The sequence below is a fragment of the Podarcis raffonei genome, chromosome 12 (assembly GCF_027172205.1).
Source record: "Podarcis raffonei isolate rPodRaf1 chromosome 12, rPodRaf1.pri, whole genome shotgun sequence".
Taxonomy (NCBI): Eukaryota; Metazoa; Chordata; class Lepidosauria; order Squamata; family Lacertidae; genus Podarcis; species Podarcis raffonei.
In genome coordinates this window covers 40,798,448-40,817,780 of record NC_070613.1, presented here as the reverse complement: position 1 = coordinate 40,817,780, position 19,333 = coordinate 40,798,448, and the positions used below count along the sequence as shown (strand labels likewise).

Here is a 19,333-nt window from a genome sequence, read left to right as displayed (position 1 = left end):
GAGCGGTGCCTTTGTACCACCCTGCATTTTGCAGATTCTCCAAGTGTCTTTATTTTCTAGGGATAGTCCTGTATTTACAGAAGCTGTCCCGGTTTTTGATTTGATCCCAGAAAGTCCCGCTTTTCCTTAGGACGTCCCTATTTTCATTGGAGAAATTTTGGAGGGTATGGAGTTATGCAACCCCCTTACCCCATCCAAGGAGATAAGTAACAATTACATTTTTAAAAGATATATGAAGGCAGTCTTGTATACAGAAGTTTTTTAATGTTTAATATTTTATTATGTTTTTATATATGTTGGAAGCCGCCCAGAGTGGCTGGGGCAACTCAGTCACATGGCCGGGGTATCAATAATAAAATCATCATCATGGAATAGGACATCCCTATTTTCATCAGAAAAATGTTGGAGGGTATGCTTTTGAGTCAGAGTAGGATCAGTGATGGTGTTGTGCCTGGCAGAGAGCAGAACCCCTACTCAGCCAGCAAAGCCCCCAATATCCCAAGTGGGCCTTCTTGAATATCAGGCCTGAAGGTAGCTGTGCCACAGTACTGACCCCTGACCCCAATATTGGGAAAGCAATTGAAAGAAAAGCAGTGAAGAATAATTGGGCAGAATGGAAAGTCAGTCCACCTACCTTGAGATGAACTCTTTCTATGCAGGCCATCTCTTCATATTTGCAAGAGGTAAGAACAAATTTGTTCCACACATGTGCAGCTGCATGGAAAATCAGTGATGGAAAAGATGATGGTTAGTTACTTCCTGATGACAAAATATAATGTCTGAATTAGACTACAGAACTTTTGACTGAATGGATAAACAGTTGAATGACAGAATAAACTAGACAGAGTCAGTTTTCAGAAGCCCCAACCAAAATTAAGCAGGTGGCTGAAAGCCCCAGATGCAAGACAAAGGCAACATGGACAAGAGGACAGACTGTTAGGTGTGGGCATTTGAGACTTGCTGGATGGCACTGGGCAAACCTCTTGTGTCTCAGCTTGAGTTTGCCATCTGTTTGGATTTCTTTTTTTTAATAGCCTAGGCTGTTGTGCACGGAAGTTTGCAAAATATTAATATTATATTGTATGTTATTGTATTGAATTCTATGGGTGTCATAAGTATTTTAAATACATGCAAATTTTAATCTTGTCTGGAACTAGAATGGTCATTCTTCCTGATTCAGCTCTTTTTTCTCAGGGATTCCAGAAGATTTAACTAGCGTGGGAGAGATGTGTTCCTTGACTGCACTCCCCCCAACACACACTAAAGTGCTTTAGAGGCTGCCATATCATGTGCTGCAGCTGGTAAGCTTAATTTTGAACTGTTATTAATACAACAGTACAGTGATGATTTCCTAGTCTATATCTAACCAAAATAATACTCTGTTTTCAAAAACACTGTTGAACAGGCTATTATAAAGTCAGCACAGCATACTGAGGCAGAACCTTTAGAATTACAGTACATGATAGTGGGAATGGGGATGGGTTTGGTGGTGATCTTTGTTGGGAGACAAGTGTATTACAAGTTTATTTTTACTGTGATATGTTTGAAGTATACTTTTGATTTTTTTAAAACATCACTTTACTCAATAAGTGTCACTGCTAACAGCATAGCATTGGAGAACATTTTTTAGTACATGGCTATAAATATAAATAAACAGAAGAAGTACCTTCTATTTAAAAAAAAAAAAAGATTCCTCACCAAAAGTAATTAGTATCTAATTTCCACTGGGAAGAAGAATCTTTAAGCAAAGTGTAGGGGATTTAAATAATGTAAAGGTGTACAGAAATGTTGTGTTTGACTTCGTAATTTGTTCAGAAGCACTGAAATACGAGATTATACTTGTTCATAAAATTAGTCAAAAACATTAATTATCCAAAAATGCAGACGTGACAAGCGCTGTTCAACATCATAGTAATCTTTCTCAGTTTTCTTTTCAAGCATCTTCTGCTGCTCCTCCTCTCCTTTGCGAGAAAGCAGTTTCACAATCAAGTATTATTTAAGTGGAACCACAATGGGGAGGGAGAGTTACCCTTGAATAACAATGTGAAATCAGTAAGCTTCACCGTTTTCAAGTATTGTACAAAGGAAGCAGCATCCTAAAGAATAAAGATAAAATATATTAAGGATGAAGTGGGTGGAATGAATAACATGTTTTGATGGCTTCACCAAAATTCTGGCGTATAAAATAAATCAGTATTTAGTGTCAAGAAATCAGTAAAATAGTGGGGCAAAAAGTAGAACCTTCTCCATACTTGGGACCCTTACCTTTTATGTATAACTGGATGATTTGTCATCAGACTATTAGCTATCCCTTAAACAAGTACAGGAACTAAAAGTTCTCCCCTCTCTGAGCAGAAGGAAGGCGGAAATACAAAAATCCTCAGAGGAACACATTGTCTTTAGCTATTTTTGTTTATATTTTTGTAACTTGAAGTATATGATCAAAGCTCTTGGTTAAAATACAGTACTTATATTTGTCTATCGTGTTGTAAAGAATGGTTGATTCCAGTTGCGTATCATCCTATATGATGCTGTGTTTCAGAGGAAGTCAGGCAGATTATGCATGGTTAAGGGCTGAGGACAATGGTGTTGGAACAAAAGAAACCTGACAAAAAAGACAGATCTAATCTGTGAAGAAGCATATAAAAAGACAAACTTCTAAAGGCCTAGATGTTTCTTGTCATGAGGTCTGAGAAAGTTGATTTATTTCCTTTACCACATCCTTCTTCCATACTTGCTGTTATGTTACAAGTTACCACACAATGCTGTTTGCGGACCCCTGCGTGGGATGTTAGGTGATATGCATGTGGGGGCAGATTTAAGCTGGTTGGTAGAATGTGGTGTATCTTAAACCATGGGGAATAGTAATGAGTAAATGGCAGGAATTTGTGTTATTAATTGTATATGCCAGGTGTTGGGAGCCTTTGGTTTTCCAGACAATAGCTCCCTGGCTATTGGCCATGCTTACTGTGTCTGATGGGAGTTGTAGTTCAGCAACATCTGGAGGGCCAAAGATGCCTCACACCTGGCCTATAGTATATCAGAGAAGAAGACATCAAAATGGATTATACTGGTCAGGATGGAAAAATGGAAAAACCCTCTTGAATGAAACCCAAAGTGCATTGTGAACTTTGGAGAAAATGAACTCTTTATATTCTAATCTCCTAATTCTTGCGCTTGGGATAGGATAAAAATAGTAAGTAAATTAAAGCACAAACAATGTAATTTGCTAATTACAAGTGAAGATACCAAAAGTAATTGTTTCCCATACAAATCAACAAGTGGTAGTGGATCCATAGAATTAGCCTGCTCCTTGTTTCTTAGAGCAAATGGGAGAGGCACCTGTTCACAGTTATTTTCAGCCTGCTCTCCCCTCTCCCAAATACTCATCTTTATATATGTATGTGTATAGATATATGGATATATATATATATATATATATATATATACACACACACACACACACACACACACTTTAAAAGGCAAACAGATTTGTAAATGGCCCCTTAGCCTCCCTAAAAAAAAGGTAAAAGAACCCTGACAGTTAAGTCCAGTCGCGAACAACTCTGGGGTTGCAGCGCTCCTCTCGCTTTACTGATCAAGGGAGCCGACGTTTGTCCGCAGACAGTTTTTCCAGGTCATGTGGCCAGCATGGCTAAGCCACTTCTGGCAAAACCAGAGCAGCGCACGGAAATGCCGTTTACCTTCCCACCAGAGCAATACCCATTTATCTACTTGCACTTTGATGTGCTTTCAAACTGCTAGGTTGGCAGGAGCTGGGACTGAACAATGGGAGCTCACCTGGTTGTGGGGATTTGAACCGCCGTCCTTCCTATCGGCAAGCCCAAGACTCAGTTTACACCACAGTGCCACCCTAGCATCAGTAAAATGAATTTTGCAGCAGGAGATGTGAGATTGAATGAGTGGTTTGGTGGAATTGGCTTTCACACCACATTTCTGTCTTGAACTCAGTTTCTGGCTTTGAGCAGATTGTATATCTCTATTATCTAGTTCAGCATTCTGTTTCCCGCCAAATACTAGAGTGCTTACAGATGCAGCATACTGGTTTTCAGGGATATACTGCATCTGCACATGGAGGTTCTGTTTATCATGGTTGATAAGAAAGATTTGTATAAGTGGTGCAGGCAGGCAGAAGGAGCTCTGGATAGGTCAGGGAGAAGTGAGTGAAGCTGTGATGGGATTAGCTTTAGAAGATTATCAAGATTTATGCAATCCTAATTCTTTTGGAGTCACTAGCTTGTACTTGTAATTATCTAACTGGTTAGTAATACATATTTGACTGACACCAACTACTCCTCCAGCCTGTAACCACTGAGCCCAAGTTTATTTTTCCTTTTGAGAAAACAAATACAATTCGCTTTTGAAAGTGTTTCAACTCTATGAATCTTTCCACTTTGATTGTATTGCTTTGCTTGTCCAAATGCAGTGGAGATCAGCTAAACGGCTTGCTATGTTACGTTTCCCATGAGGTGAAGGATCACAAAACTATAAGTATCACAGCTGCTTCTGCTTACTGAGGCCAGTAATGAGCCAGAAATTGGCCAGGAATTGTAATGTTGTGGATTGGTCAGTGTACAGAGAGTAAGACAAACAGAAAAACTGGATACACATTTCCTCCCCTCTCTTCATACAGAGGGGAGGCTAATAGAAAGATGGCTATCTTCACCTTGGATCTAATCTAACTGAAGTAAACATAGAGATCCCCCATTTTCTTCAAGTAAGCTTTGATATACATTCGAATTGCCACTGTAAAACGTTTTATATGTGCTGTGCATAATTTGACAACACGCTTCCCAAACAAACTGAGGGAACACGTCATTTAATTTTATTTACTTTTACTTATAAGACTATGGCTGAATTACATTATCCAAGCATAAAGCTTGTAGGGCTATGCTTTGTTTTAGATGTGGTCCATTTTAATTTCAATAACAAGTGAGAGATAAGTGTTATATCATCCTTTTAGTTTTTCACACCTTTTCACTTCTGTATAAGTGGGAATTTCTGAAACAGATGCATCTACCTACTTGAGCTTTAAAATATTCAGAGAGCATTTAAGGTGCGTGTTGGTATTAGCTATTGTTAGTGTTTCTGTTGGCCTTGTTATTCTTGAATCTGAGTTGCATCTGAGTACTAAAGGAACTGACATATATTTACTCAGTGCTAGTATCAATTTTGAGGGGGGGCCCCTCAGTAATATTATTGTAATCCTCACGAAAGAGAGCTTATCAGGAAATGGGGTGGGTGGGTAGTTCTGGCCGCCCAGTACTCAGTCTGGTGCAGAAAAAGGTGCAAGATGAGGCAGTTGTAGTATCCGCCACTAATTCTACTGAGCCCTGATGTTATGTACTTTAGGAACAGGGCCCAGAAGCATTGAAGGGAATAAAGATGGTGGTGGCTGTAGTCACCTTGCCCAGTGCTTCTCGTAAGGAAAGATGAGCCCTACTGGATCAAGCCAATGACCCATTTAGTCCAGCAGCCTATTATCACAGTGGCCAACCAGATAGGGAGCCTGCAAATAGAACCTGAGTGCAACAGCATTCTGATCACCTGCAGTTCCCAGACACTGGAGAGAGACCTGCCAGGAGTGAACATGAAACAAAGGTACCAAATCGTATGGGAAACAGCCTTACTAGAAAAGCTAGCCAATAGACTGAAAGTGACAGTGGGACAAATAGAGGAGGATACCTTTACCCCAGTATGGCTCACCTTTATCACGTATGCAGCCCAACAGGACAATAAGAACCCACCGACAGCATACAAACAATCTGGCTAACTTGACCCAACAACTCCCCACACCACGCAAACAAATCTCACTGCAGCCAACTAAACACAACCAACCATGCCCTGGGGTCCCCACCCAACCACTTTCACCATTGAGGAAACATAATGAACAAACAGAAAAAGAACCTACCCAAATGATGCTGACATAAAAACCCCCACATAAACACTAAGAATATAAGTTTACCACTTCCTCTCCTTTTTCTTCTTCCCCAACATTATTCTGCCCGCAGACTGTCTCCGCAGAGTGGTGCATGCTCTAGTTATCTCTCGCTTGGACTGTAATGCGCTCTATGTGGGGCTACCTTTGAAGGTGACCCGGAAACTACAACTAATCCAGAATGCGGCAGCTAGGCTGGTGACTGGGAGCGGCCGCCAAGACCACATAACATTGGTCTTGAAAGACCTACATTGGCTCCCAGTATGTTTCTGAGCACAATTCCAAGTGTTGGTGTAGACCTTTAAAGTCCTAAACGGCCTCGGTCCAGTATACCTGAAGGGGCGTCTCCACCCCCATTGTTCTGCCCGGACACTGAAGTCCAGTGCCGAGGGCCTTCTAGTGGTTCCCTCGCTGCGAGAAGCCAAGTTACAGGGAACCAGGCAGAGGGCCTTCTTGGTAGTGGCACCTGCCCTGTGGAACACCCTCCCATCAGATGTCAAAGAAAAAAACAACTACCAGACTTTTAGAAGACATCTGAAGGCAGCCCTGTTTAGGGAAGCTTTTAATGTTTAATAGACTATTATATTTTAATATTCTGTTGGAAGCCGCTCAGAGTAGCTGAGTAAACCCAGCCAGATGGGCGGGGTATAAATAATAAATTATTATTATTATTATTGCAACAAACAAACAAACAAACAAACAAACAAACAAACAAACAAACAAACACAGTTCTGCAAAGAAGCAGGACACTGCCAAGGAAGGATTTTGCAGGATATGAAATATCCATAAACTCTGTTTTCCAGTTTTAGTTCAACAATAGCAAGTGATTCAGTGACGACCTTGCTAATGTAGGTAGAAGTACTCAAAGCACAATAAGAGTACAGATTTTGCATGTCAAGAATCTCTAACTGAAGCCACAACAAGGTTCTTTAAGCTAGACTTTCCCAATCTTGGATTTGGCATGTAGGCATGTATGTGAAGAGCTTTCCAGTACAAACTAATTTATTAGCTCATCTGATAGTTCCATGCTGTTATTTTGCCACAAAAATATACTCAAAATGCTGTTACTGGACCCTGTGGTTTTACTGCAGTTTCATATTTCCTTAAAGGCCTTATTTGTGGAGCACACCTTAGCTTTGTAGAGCACTTCAGCTATGTGGCTGAACAAAAAAGCTCTTTGAAATGAATACAACAAAAAAGAAAAGTGACAAATTAACTTCTCAATTTTAAAAAGATCAATTCTAGGCCATTCTTGAACTATTTTAACAACTTTTTGAACTTTTCCTATTCCTGCTGCAGCTGATACTGACATGCTTTCATTAAAAAAGGTGAACAGTAAATATTTTTAGGACTTGGCACTACTGACCACGATGGCTATGTTCTTTTTTATATATATATAATTATTATTGAAGACTTTCTTTGTTTACAGAAGTACGTGCATTGTCACTTTTCTCGGGTTGTAAAGTCTTTTTCATATATTGGTTACATATGATGTGAGATAAACAAATTCCCAAACCCGACTAAACATCCATCCCACCCCCCACAACAAAAAGAATTAAAAAAGCTAAAAAAGAAAACATTTTAAAAAGAACTCTGCACTGTTCTAAGTTCTCCTGGGCAGCAACAGCAGCAGTGGCAGCCATCCTTATGAGGCCTGTCAGGCCCCACCCTGGTGAGTGGTAGGGACAGGACCTGTAGGTACTCACAGCAGGGGAGTCCTCCTGAGCAGTTTTGTTTGTTTGTTTGTTTGTTTGCAAGGAGTCTGATGTTTGGGAAAACGTGTCCCTGCTGCTAAGGCAAATGGGAAACTGCTCCTTCACTTTAGCCCAATCACACATTCTTATCTAGGTACAGGGGTAGCTCGGGATGCGAACGGGATCCGTTCCGGAGCCCCGTTTGCATCCTGAATGGAACGTAAGACACGACGCCGCGTCTGCGCGTGCACGGGTCATGTTTTGCCGCTTCCATGCATGCGCATGATGTCATTGTGAGTGTCTGTGCATGTGGTGAAACCCGGAAGTAATGTGCTCTGTTACTTCCGGGTTGCCGCGGAACGCAACCCAAAAACGCTCAACCTGAAGCACATTCAACCCGAGGTATGACTGTATATTCATTCAGCTGTGCATCTGATTATGCAGTTTTCTCTATATTATATTTCCGCTACACACAGCTAGAGGTGGACTGGGGTATAGCGCTGAAGATCAATGAAAACACTAGTGCAATGTGACAAGGGAGGAAGCATCAGCCTTGGAAATGAGGAAACGTTCCATCTTCTCCCACATTTAGAGTGAGGGCAATGGGACACTTTGTTTACTCTCAGTGAAAGTGACATATAGATTAGATTGGATTAGATTTAGTCAGTTTATGTATTGCTGTGCACAAAAGAAGTCCCGAAGCAATTTGCAAGGATAACATACAATATGCAATAAAAATCCATTAAAATGAAACAAATACTTAAACTGTTCATATAGGCAAATTTGACTAGCCACGGGGTACAATAACATCAAGATGTTTACTATATAATCCCTCATTGGCTGGGATCCTATAGTGAAGAAACTGTTTCAAAGCCACCGGGGTAGCATGAGACTCTTAATTTTAGGGTCATGGGTTTGAGCCCATTGTTGGGCAAAAATATTCCTGTAATGCAGGGGTTGGACTAGGTGGCCCTCGTGGTCCCTACAGTTCTATTATTCTAAGTAGGACAAAATTGCACCACTGCATCTGTACACCGGGAGACAAATAGATGCAAACATTTGCAGGAGTGGAAGGTAGGTTTTTGGTGTGTGAATATTTTAGCATCCTATGAAACAGAAACAGAAACATTTGTAGTAACAATCAAACAATCAAACTTGTTCAGCAAAATGTTCAGCATATCGCAGCTCCTTACACTTATCTTTGTAATTTTGCACATTCAGAAGGAACAACCATCAAACTCCCAGAGAACAAATCTGGCTGCTTTGCAACAAAGCATAGATACAGATTTAAGAAAGACATGAATCATTATTTTACACTTTGCTTTATTTACTTGCACGGGCCCAAGACACACACAGTGGACATGTACCTTATGAAAGTATTTAAGCCGTCTCTGGCATTGGTTTTCAGAAGCAGGGAGAGAATGGTTTAAATCTGCTTCCTCTACAGATGTTGGCAAGACCTTACTTCACCAGAAGTTAAGAAAGTAAAGAAGAATGTAGCAAGTGTCAAAAAGGCATAAATTAGTTTTCCATTTTCAGAGAGCAGATGATGGTGTATTATAAATTTGATGTGTCTGTCACTTCATGGACACGTTTGCTTATTTATTTTATAATAAATTACTTCTGGCATCTGGAACAGAGTTCACATTTGCTTACTGCATTGAAAAGCTATGAACTTTACTGTTTCCAGTCATAAAAAAATATCTACGGAAACTAGGAAACCAATATTAAGGAGAAAGATGTCCTTTATGGGATCACCTGGGATTTCTGTCCTATGATTGATCTTCTTGGCTCTTAGTCTGTCATCTCCTTTTAACTGATTTTCCTCTTCCCTGGGCACAATCCAGTAAAAGTTAGTCATGACTAAATGCCAATGAAATAAAAGATACTGAACTTAGTCAGAACAACTTAGTCCTCTTTCTGTTGCTTTCGGTTGGATTCCATTGTGGGTAACTTGCTGGATTTTCATCTATTGCCTTTGCCCCATTCTTCCTTTGGTTCTTCATGTTAGGAAAAATGTGAGGATGGGGATGGGAGGCAAAATACGTCATGCAGTATTTCAACATAAATAATAATAATTGTTAGTATAGAATGTTGGGAAATAGCCAAGGGAGTGTTCCAGGCAGCTGCAACTGGGAGGTGGTCTACAAGTTATTATTTATACATACATACATACCCATTCATGTCCATTGTGTCACATAATTCCGTCAGTAATCAAAGAAAAACCACACAACAGATTTCTGCCCTTCTGCCCTGATCACATGAAAAATGATTTTTTTGGTACTCTTTTGTATAGAGTATTTTTATTAAGTCAGTTTTTCAGGCACAGAAACATTTTTAGATGGAAAAACAAGAAGGAAAGGAAACTGATCTTAATAAGGATCTGGCCCATGGAGCCAAAAAAAGCCCCCCCTATTTTAAGGGAAAGGAACTGAAAGTCACATAACTATCCTCTTAGTTGCAGCAGCCCTCTTTTGTATTTGATGTACCATTTAAAATGACAGTAACCAAATATTGTAAACATTTGTATTTAAAGTAACTGTCATAAAGTTAACCACCTAGTTCAATTGCTCCCAGATGTTTTTCCCCCATGGACAATTTGAAAATTGCTGAGGGTCTGGGTGGACCACTTAATGATTGTTCTTACCGTTGTAACAATTGCAATTCCATAGAATTCAAAGTAACGAATAAAAGAAGTGATAAAACTGCAGTTAAAAATCAATATGAACATTCAGTGTGACGGGTGTGCTGTTTTCTATCTTCAGCCATGAATACCCACAGCCACATAAACCTGGGTGTAGCCAAAGGGGGGGCAGGGGGCAACTGTCCCCCCCAAATCAAGTAAATTAATAAAAATACTTAAATAACTGACCAAGCGCATCACAGATAGCTCAGTTCTGCACCCCCCCCCAACATAAAGCCTGCCCCTGGCTACGCCCATGCACCTGAATGAAGAGATAAAATGTGTTATTATAAGATTCAGTTCTGTCTCAGCAAAGGGACTTCATGTAGATTGACAGCATAGATTTACAACACATCCATTGCACATTTAAAGCACATGACTTTCCCCAAAGAACCCTAGGAATAGTAGTTTACCCCTCATAGAGCTAAAGTCTCAGCACCCTTGGCAAATTCCAGTTCCCAGGATTCTTTGGGGGAGGCTATTTACTTTACATTTGCATTGAATGTGCTTTAAATGGTCTGTAGTGAAGAGTGAGAACGATTCAGGCCAGAAAATAAGCATGACCTGGAATTATTATAGTTAAGAAAGTCAACAAATATTGGCAGTTTTGCCAATCATATGCTAGAAAGGTTTTTATTTTTAAAGCAAAACAGTTGGTGTTTTTTTTTAAAAAATTATGAATGTATAATCCACACTTTCATTTAAAACGTGGAATACAACAAGGTGGAATACAACATATAAGAACAAAATTCACAAAGATATCCCTAAAAATATCATTAAAAACATCAAATTACAGTGAACACTTTAAGAAGATCTGTTCATAACAAGTTTCAAGTAGGTTTTACTAATTACACAATGCAAGCAGTGTACAGTGGTATTTTGGTTCTCGAATTTAAGGTGTGGTTTCCGTTTGGCTGCAGGAGCTTCCTGCACTCAGGCGGAAGCTGTGTCGGATGTTCAGCTTCTGAAAAACGTTCGCAAACAGGAACACGAGCTGATTTGTTTGATAACTAAGCGGTTTGAGAACCAAGGTACCACTGCACTGACATTTTTTTAAAAAGAATAAGCTTTACCTTAAAAAGAATCAGGAGGCAACAAGTGCATTTTCTTGAACAGCATGCATAAACGCTTCCTATAAACTGATTCTGTTGAAGCACCACTTTAGCTAATGGGGCCTCCTGCTGCTGCCGTGCCGCCGGAGCACGATTTCTGTTCTCATCCTGAAGCAAAGTTCTTAACCTGAAGCACTATTTCAGGGTTAGGGGAGTCTATAACCTGAAGCGTGTGTAACCTGAAGCGTATGTAACCCGAGGTACCACTGTACAGAAGTGGGAAACAGAGGAAACAGACAACCACTCAAGTATTCATAGAAAACAAATTCTAAGTAACCAGTATATACATCTCGAAATGACAGTTCTGCACCAAATGGGGCCATTTGTCTATTGGTGGCTATTAATTCTGATTGCTAAACGGAACCTTCGTATTCAGACGTAGTCTATCATTAAGCACCAGGAAATAAAATAGGGAGGGATGTTGCCTTCATACCCGCTTGAACGCTTCCTACAGGTATCAGGCTGGTTTCTGTTAGAAATAGGATGCTTAATTAGAAGGACCCTAAGCCTGATCCAGTAGGGTTCCTGTTGAGAAGCTCTTAATGTAAGGGAGTAGGATCTAAAATCTCAGCCAGGCTGAGACAAGGCTGAGTTCAAACTCAGGCAATGGAAGGGAAATCTGAGTAAACGGTCAATGGAGACTCAGTGGATCTGTTTCCTCTTAGCAGCTCTTGTTTTTGTCTTTGGAGAGTGGAGGTGGTGGGAAGATTCAGAGGCAGCCAGTAATCCAACTGTGAAGTGTGGGCAGGGAGCAAACAGTCCGTCTCTGTGGGAGAAACCTGCCAGGTTATTAGACCACAGGCTGTGAGTTGTTATATGTAAAAATTAAACAAGTTTGCAGTTGTCTATAATTGCATTTTGTACACACAGCGGTACCTCGGGTTACATACGCTTCAGGTTACAGACTCCGCTAACCCAGAAATATTACCTCGGGTTAAGAACTTTGCTTCAGGATGAGAACAGAAATCGTGCTCCGGCGGCACGGCAGCAGCAGGAGGCCCCATTAGCTAAAGTGGTGCTTCAGGTTAAGAACAGTTTCAGGTTAAGAACGGACCTCTGGAACGAATTAAGTACTTAACCTGAGGTACCACTGTATACGAGTTTCAAAAATCAACATGCTCTCTAATCCAGTTTCTGTTGGTGGACTTATATTCCTTTTCCTTTCTATATTGTATTAGTATTTGTGGCATCCAACAAGACAGCTGAGATAGTTAATTGAAGGATTAGATAGTTATGCCAACTGGGTTGAAGGCCTTCCTTAGGACCACATTGCAGTGGTACCTTGGGTTACAAATGCGTCAGGTTACAGACTCCGCTAACCCAGAAATAGTACCTTGGGTTAAGAACTTTGCTTCAGGATGAGAACAGAAATTGTGCTCCGGCGGCCCAGCAGCAGTGGGAAGCCCCATTAGCTAAAGTGGTTCAGGTTAAGAACAGTTTCAGGTTAAGAACGGACCTCCGGAACGAATTAAGTACTTAACCCGAAGTACCACTGTATATATATTCTGAGGGACGGTTCTACCATTCAGCCTGTAATGGAAGTGTCACTCCTATGAATACCTGAGTTCTGCTAACTAAGCAGTTCAGAAATGAAGGGCACTTTAATATTGTAGCATTCGAAATAAGCAACATTGATCATGGGATTGCAGTGCTCTGGAATGAAGGCAGCTCCTTTGAATAAAGCATGACTAGGGAGGAATCTGGGGTCTTCCAGATGTAGAGTTGAATTATAACTCCCATAATTTCTACTGGACATGCTGTCTGGGGGTGGTGGAAGTTCAGCAACATTTGGAGGACCACAGGTTTCCCACCCCTGCTTTTGGAATAAAGGCTGCCCCTTACATAAGTGATCTCGAACAACTTAAATTCCACAAGCTCTCTGTCCTAGAGTTTGATGTGTTCCCATCATTTTTGTTCAGGTACTTTATCTGCATATGGTTGAAGTGCTTACAAAATAGTTCCTTAGATTCTATAGAGCTTTTGTTCCTTGGCAGACTGGTATTTTGGATCTGTGTTTCCTATCAAAAAGACAGTAATTTACTACGTCTTGTACAGTCTTTTATCACCAGTACGGATTGGAACATGGCACAAAAATAACAGATGTAGCAGGCTGCGTACATTAGAGCTCAGTCATTTTAAAATGTGGCCGAGGTGTATTGTTTTTATGCCTGTGTTTTTGCTAAGACATCTGATGGGGGATAACTTAATTTATAGTAGTCCTATTAATTACATGCTTTGTTATTAGTATTCCCTGCAGTCTTGCTCAAAAACATGTGCCAATTTATCCCCTTCAGCTCTGAAGCATTTTCTTTTTAAGGAAGCAAAAAGATTCAAGGTCCAAGTTTTGAATATTTGTGGCTTTGCCATCATTTTGCATAACATATTATATTTAGATGGCTATGTTTCCTTCCCTAGATTTAAACATAACTCAGTATTAGTTTGTCCAAAATAATAAATATTTCTTTTCATAACATTTTTGCAAGAGTAAGAGCTTGGAAAGAGGTTAGAGAGAGATGTTAGAGAGTCTCTTAAACATGGCATAATTTTAGCTAGCAAAGATGGCATCAATCTGTAGTTTGAGGATATAGAATGTGCCATGGATTATCAAAGGATATCATCACTGTTCTCTATAGGAGAGGGCCTCCTGCACATATCATTTCATCAAGAGGTCTGTTCTGCAAGATATTGGAATTGAGCCTTTAGTGTAGTGGCACCTTCCCTTTGGAGCTCCCTCTAGTTATTCTAGTTAGTCTAGGGACGCGGGTGGCGCTGTGGTCTAAGCCACTAAGCCTCTTGGGCTTGCGGATCAGAAGGTTGGTGGTTTGATTCCCTGTGACAGGGTGAGCTCCTGTTGTTCAGTCCCTGCTCCTACCAACCTAGCAGTTTGAAAGCATGCCAAAAAGTGTGCTTCCCGGCAGGAAGGTCAACGGCATTTCCATGAACTGCTCTGGTTCGCCAGAAGCAGCTTAGTCATGCTGGCCACATGACCTGGAAGCTGTCTGCGGACAAACGCCGGCTCCATCAGCCAGTAAAGCGAGATGAGCGCTGTAACCCCAGAGTCGTCCACGACTGGACCTCATGGTCAGGGGTCCCTTTACCTTTTTACCTAGTTACATATCAGACGGGCACCATCTCTATTGTCTTTTCAGCGCCAATTGAAGACCATCGTTTTCCAACAAGCCTTTTAAGTGGAGATCTTTATCCCAGTCTGTGCCTATATTGGATTCAGTTTTGCTTCTGCTTTCAAAATTGTTTTTAATTGTTTAATTAAAGAGCAAGCTGTGTGTAAGGGATTACAATATATGCACTAGAAAAATGTTTCACCTTGCATGACTTTTCAGAATAAAATTTAATTCAGCAGCAAACAAATCATAAAAGATTAGGATTTTTTCCAGAAAGAATTTTAACAGTATGGTACACAGTAAACAAAAGACTGTATACATTTTATGGTTCTAACTGTCGATATACATACTTCATGTGAGCTACTTATCGTTAGATTGTGACAACTGTGTTATAGATTACCTGTGATGAAATCTACAGTGCCCACCAAACAAAGTGAAAAAACAGGCCAGCAAGGTCAGATTGGTACCCAGGAACAATCTTCTACAGAACAGACCTAGAAGAGAAAATGACCACCACTTGTAATTTACAGTCAATGGTTAAGACCACTCAGCTGTACCATCAATGATTTACAGTCCGTCCTGGACAATGACATTTCCTTTTAACAGGCCTTGGATGCCAAACCTGCATTCATTCATTCATTCATTCATCCATCCATTCATCCATTCATAATTTTTCTTACCTGCCCTTTATCCAAGGTGGAAAATACACAGCACAAACCATTTTAAAAATCCAATTAAAAATCCAAACAGGGTAAAACTTACCAACAAACAGCCTCTTAACCTAAACCTGCTATTTACCAGCGACAACATGACACTCAAGAGAGTTATGGACCCAGATGCCAGCTCTGCCCAGAAAGCTGCCCTGACACCACTATTACAGGACCTGATAATGTCCTCCACAGCATCTAAGGATGACGCGTAAGCAATTATTTGCCAACAATGCCCTTTGGCCTGTTTTTGTAAAATGCAGATATCCAGAAGGAGGAGGCAACAAATGTTTCTTCAGAAATGGAAAGCCAGTGGGGAAACATTTCAGCCTGCCAGCACACACTCTGTAACTAATCTTAAAATGGCCCTCTTTGAACAAAAGATCTTCAAAGGGAGACAGCAGCAGGGAGGCTGCTGAATTACAATACATCAAGAGGTTCAGCACCATCAGCTGCAGATTGAATCTCCACAATGGATTTTTATCACACTATATGTGTCAATTGGCTTACAATTCCAGGATGTCTCTATTGTAAAATGTTTTTTTGTGGTTGTTCTTTTTGTAAATAGCTACTGTTACTAAGGTATGGTAATTATCACTGTCCTTATTTTTCCAGCTTTCATCTCCTTCTGACCTCTCTGCTTACAACCTCCTCCCCTACATATAGATATGCACACACACCACAGGTACAAATACCTGCAACTGAGGACAGAACCATGCATCTGATAAAGCGATCCAGAAAAATGTATGAGGTAATCAATTTGCTCCTCTTTAAGATGCCACAAGGCTCTTCTGCTTTTTCTGCAAGAGACAAAGATAGCTGTCCCTCTGGAAATAATGAGGAAATCTGTTTGTGGGGTGAGGGGGCAGCATAAGCTTCAAGCCTCTCTCCCCCACACCATACCGCTGTCTGGGGAATGGGATGGCTAATGAGAATACATAGGGTAGAACCGTGTGAAAGTCTCAGAACTTAGGACAGTGGCAGGGATGTTATCCATAAATTGTTTCTTCATCCTCACACATGCAGGTACTTGTTATTTCACATCACAGTTGCATCAGGTGTTTGTAAATTTTTAGACTAAGATCTGATGCCAGAGTCTGATTCTCCAGTTGCTGTTTTAGTCCTATGAAGAGCTGTGAAAACAGTCTGTAACAGCCTGATTACAACCTTCTCAGCAACATTTTGCTCTAGCTACGCAGATGATGGGGCTGCAGCACTGTGGCTAACAAAGAAGTCATTTATAAGTGTTGCTGTTTTTATGACTTGATGCCTCCCTTGTTAAGGGTTTCGTTATCTCCTCTGCCCTCTGCTCCTGCTGCTACGCCTCTCCCAACCAGATGCAAGTTCATTAGCACTTTCTGCAGCCAAGCTTGTCTTTAAACATTTGTTTTCTAACAAAAAGTTACATTGGGGATTGTACAATCTGGCAGTTGAGCAGTTTTAAATGGTGCTGAATAATTTACTGAAAAGAGATCCTACAGAAATTGGTTCACTTTTTTAACCCTAAAATGTACAAGGTTTTGCATGCTGTTATGTTGCCAGGTCTTCCTGAATCTAGCTGCTTTAGATCTGCTCTAAAGTCCAAAAGCTGCATACAAGACAGATTTAAGGCTCTTCAATACAATGCTGCATGAAACCACAGCGAGTGCTTACTAGCCACATTTTTGCTTTGGATTTTGAAGCTGAACTGATGACTCCTGGGGAGCGATGTTTCCTGCTGTCTAAGCTAAAATGGTGGTTGAGGGCTTGTTCACAGTTCAAGCTGGTGAGGTGAAAATGTGGACTGAATTGCTAGCTGAGCTGGGCTTGGGAGTTGTGTTTCACCACAACCAACCCTTGTAGTTCAGTCCACATTGACCACCACCCTGGTCAACCCACTTTCAGCAGCTTTGCAATGGGGCTGTCAGAGCTGGCCCAACACAAGCTTGGCTGCCGGAGACAATGGACCAGATGGTGCACATGTGCAGAAGCCAAGTAGACCGGCAGTTGAATCTTACTGCAACACTTGCAACACTTATTTCATCCTAGCTTACGGGATGAAGGGCTGGCCACATAGTGTATCTAGGCCTGTCCTCTTAACACCCCCTGTCATTCCCCACTCCCAGGCATCGGTTATTGAGGAAAAAGCCTCACTGTTCTGTAGGCATCACTTACAAGGGTCTAATTGCAAGTTGCGCTTGTGCGTATGACACCCCAAGCAAACACCCGCTTACCTTTATGCAGTCCTCCTTGTCACTGAGATAACTTGGTTGTGTTCCCCAAGATAACACTATATGTGCAGGAGAATACTAAATTTACAATTCAGACTAAGTTAAGCCCTTTTAACTGATTTCAATAGGCGAGAGTTGAAGAATGGTCCATACCATACTCATTGAAATCCAAAGCACATTCTTCGCTTTGGCTGGATCAAGCTGGAATGTATTGCTTGGCATTGCTCAGCCCAGGAAACCTTGTCTAGGAAAGTCCAAAGGTCAGCTCAGTTTGGATCCTGAGAATACTGCACTAACCACAGATCTAGTGGCTCTCCACATGGGGCAACTGCAAGGAGCAGTGAGAATTCCTGGTTCTATTCCAGGTGGCACTCTGCTAATCCTGCGTACATTTTACTGTATACCCCTTGCATTTTCACTCATTTTTCTTTTGCACTTCTCTGTCATTCTGACTGCTATGTTCCTTGCAATAGCATACAAAAGAGGATGGGATGGGCTCGATGACAGAGCACATCTATTGCAAGTGCAGGGTCCCAGATTCACCCTCTGACATCTCTGGGCAGAGTTAGGGAAGACTCCTGTGTAAAATCCTTGAGAGGCATTGCCAATCAGGGTAGACGACACTGAGCTAAGTGCGCTAATGGTTTGGCACATGCCTAAATGCTGTGGAACTGGGGAAAGAGAAGACATTCCTGAATGCCTTTATTAAAACAACAGTTTTATTTTCTGGTTTATTTGTTGTCCATCATCACAAGCAGGGAAAATTACTGAAGAAGAGCATGTTTTTGTGGGACAAAGTGAGGAATTTAGAGTGATTGAAATACAGGGAAGCCAACAAGCACCCTCTTAATTGTTTCCCCTGCCTCAAGATGTTCAGCTTTTATTAAAATAATTGCTGTAGGCAGCTATCCATTTGAAATCTAGTTAGCCAGGATTGCAAGCAAGTTATCAACTGTGTGAAATAAACAAATTAAGCTGACAGCTCTTTAGAGGGTATAGGAATTTACTATTGCATTGATACAAGCCATTATATTTGGTCATTGAGTTATACGTTCGGAATCATTAAGCGTTACCATTTTATTATATTGCTTAAACTGTTCTGCATTAAACGTTATCATATGCATAGCAGCAAGACATATTTTACGCAAATATGTGCATACTGAGGTGAGAGAATTTGCATAATTATTAACAGATCCCTTTGGGTAGGACGGCTGGTTCTACCTTAAGTATATAATTTCCTTGCAAATTGTTGCATGGGCCACTTTGATTTCTTGCTGACGAGGGAAATATCACAGTCTCTTTATGAGATTTGTATAAAGATAATCTAAAGCCAGAAGTAATTAGTGGACTATTTATAATTTAAAAGATAATCTTATTTTTCTTCTCAAAGTCCCTGGGTTGCTTAAATCAATTATACTGTGATGATGTTTATTACATACCACATAAGCTCTGGCCCTTATTCTGCAGCACATACCCTTAGCACATTTTTTAAAAAAGTTATCTATGCAGACTATTGAATTAGTACGCCTCTCAGTGCAATTTTAATATAAACCAAAGAGGACAACAATCTAGTCTAATCTTTATTATGGCCATATTAAGAATTCTACATAATGTTGCTCATTTGAAAAAGGGCATTGCTTATTTATTTATATAAGCAAAATCTATATACCGCTTTCTCAGCAGAATACCTCTTGAGGTACGAGCATCAGTCCTTTGTTGCAAGTCCCTTCAGAGTCCCTCAGTAAAGAACCTTGATTGAAAATATCTCAGAGCCAAGTAAATTTTTGTTACAGCTGTCCGCTTTCAGTGAGTTTTTTCACCTCTGTGAGACTCTCACTTTTCTTTT

At 40.6% G+C, this 19,333-nt stretch overlaps 1 protein-coding gene across 2 annotated transcripts in view; it reads left to right on the top strand.

The window, feature by feature from the left end:
* The first annotated feature begins 270 nt into the window (after positions 1–270).
* The window catches only part of ZNF385D (zinc finger protein 385D), a 551,565-nt gene continuing 532,502 nt past the window's right edge, over positions 271–19,333 (top strand). The window contains exons 1-2 of one of the 2 annotated variants that reach the window (XM_053409979.1): positions 271–683; positions 1,195–1,301. The gene's annotated coding sequence lies outside the window, so the exon portion shown is untranslated. The remainder of the gene's footprint in view (positions 684–1,194; positions 1,302–19,333) is intronic. The other variant, XM_053409980.1, reaches the window with a different exon arrangement.